This window comes from Enhydra lutris, unplaced genomic scaffold (genome assembly GCF_002288905.1).
Source record: "Enhydra lutris kenyoni isolate GAN:26980312 unplaced genomic scaffold, ASM228890v2 scaffoldscaffold72, whole genome shotgun sequence".
NCBI lineage: Eukaryota > Metazoa > Chordata > Mammalia > Carnivora > Mustelidae > Enhydra > Enhydra lutris.
Window position 1 is genome coordinate 2,595,502 of NW_019154156.1, and position 2,509 is coordinate 2,598,010.

The following is a 2,509-nucleotide window of genomic DNA, read 5'->3' on the forward strand; positions in this document are numbered from 1 at the left end:
TATTTATTTATTTGACAGAGATAGATACAATGAGAGAAGGAACACAAATGGGGAGAAGAAGAAGGAGAAGTAAGCAAGCAGGGAGCCCACTGTGGGGGTGGATCCCAGGACCCCGGGATCATGACCTGAGCTGAAGGCAGACGCTTAACCACTGAGCCACCCAGGCGCCCCTGTGAGCCCCTTCTGACCCGATCAGTGAAAAGAATAAATCTCAGCACTCTGTGGTCATTGCTGATTTTAAAAAGAAAAAAAAAGAAGAAAAAAGCACCTGGTTGAGTGTCAGGAAATTTAGCCCAGTTTTGTCCCAGCAAGATATGGTAGACTATGGATGGACAAAGGGAGGAAACAGGTTTAATAAAGATGTCAGTAATGATGTCTTCCTCTTATGACCTGTTCAGAGCTGGCATATATTATAGTGGTCAGGATCATTCTACCTTTGTAACAGTTTCATACCTGCTCACTGATTTTCAAGAGCAGAATCTCTTGTCTGAGAATGGTATTTTTCCCTTAACATGTCAAAGCCAAATCTGTTGATTTAGGTAAGCAGAACATGCCCCGGTTTTACATTGAGTGTTTAATTTATTATTCAACTCTGTGTGCTAGTTACTTCATGAGTCGTTTTATGGGGGGAAAGTCATGGTGAATAAGTGATTCCATTTTGTATAACATAAAAACAAGAAAGTGAGTGCAATATTTATGTAACACAAACTTAACACTAATTCTTACCTGCCAGGCAGGAGAAATAAAACATGTTTGCCCTGCAAACAAAATAGGGCTCTAGTTCAAGTATTTATGATTGCACATTTGGGAGGAATGAAATAGCTTCTTCCATTTAAAAAGGTCTTCTGTGTGTTCTCTGGTTTTCTAGTGTATAATCTGGAAACCTGAACCACTCAAGGGCTTTTTTTTGGAAGGATACACAAGGCAGATACACAGAGCACCTAAGTCACTAAATGCCATCTGAGCCCTCCCTTTGGAAAAAGAAAATACACTCTGGGCTTACATAGTTACTAGAACACTCTCCCATAGCCCCTGACTGCCATGGCCGTACCCTTGGCCTTGTCATTACCAGTCACCTCAGCCCTGTCATATCTCAGGCTCTGGATTCTGTACTTGAGTGTCATCTAACTTTTGAGCTCATCCTTTCCAGCCCCCACCTTCACCATTCTCTGACCCCACCGGGATCTTCTACCCCCGATCCTCCTCCAGCTGCCTTGTCCCTCATGCCCATCCTTAGGTCCCTGTGTTTTCGCCCTACCTAGTTCAGTCTCCCTACCTAGTTCGTTGTTGCATCACTGATTTACAGCCCTCTCAACTCTGCTCACTCTTTCTCACATCTCATGTGGTACTTGTTAGATAAGTCACGACCCTCGTTGTGCTCCCCGAATGCAGTCTCTCGTGCTCTCTCCTAGGCTATTTTAGACTTTCTCCTCTCTCCTCAAAGAGGAGATACTCCCTCCTTTTTGGCTTTGCTGAGATCACTGAGGCAATCAGAAGAGAACATTCACCATCTCTCCTCTGTACCTGCCCATCTGTGTCTGTGCCCATATGTGGTGCCTTCCCTTGGCCTGTGGATGGGCTGCCTCTGCAGCCAGCTAAGCCCGAGTCCCCAGGACCTAGGTCTTATCCCCTGACACAGACTAAGGGACGGGTATGCCATTCCCAGCTTTGTCTTCTGCAGTCTCATTTTCCCCCTCTGGACTGGATCATTCCCATAAATGTGCAGATGTGCCGTTATTTCTCTCCCCTATAAAAAACAACAAAGCCCAAAGCTCCCTTGACTCTGTTTCTCCTGCTGGTGGTGTCCATTTCTTTTCTTCCTTTTATAGCAAACTCCTTTCTTTTTCGTTTCTTTTTCTTTTTTTGCCATCTTATTGATGTATAGTGAATATTACAAACACTTCACATATTTAATATTTACAATTTGATGAGTTTGGACACATGAATGTACCTGTGATACCATCACCATAATCAAGATAATAAACATATATATTACCTTCAAAAATTTCCTTATATCCCTTTTCTTTATTTTTTTTTTAAAGATTTTATTTGAGAAAGAGAGAGAAGGAGTGGTGGGCAGGGGAGTGTGTGGGCAGACCCTCTGAGCAAGGAGCCTGACGCAGGTCTCCATCCCAAGACCCTGGGATCATGACCTGAGCCGAAGGCAGAGGCTTAACTGAATGTACCATTCAGGTGCCCTCAAAGATTTTATTTTTAACACCCAATGTGGGGCTCAAACTCACAACCCTGAGGTCAAGAGTTGAAAGCTTAAGCAATTGAGCCACCCAGGGGTCCCTCCTTTTTTGGAGGGGGGTCATCAGAGTACTTTACATGAAGTCTACCCTCCAGTATTTTTTCTTTTTTTGCTCTTTCAGAAATTTCTTTTTTATTTATAGTTTATGTTCAATGCAGAGCAATTCTATAATGTGAGAAGTTACTATGAATCAAAGCGTAATTATACAAACACAATATATGATCCAAAATAGATGTACAGCCTTCAGGTGTGAAA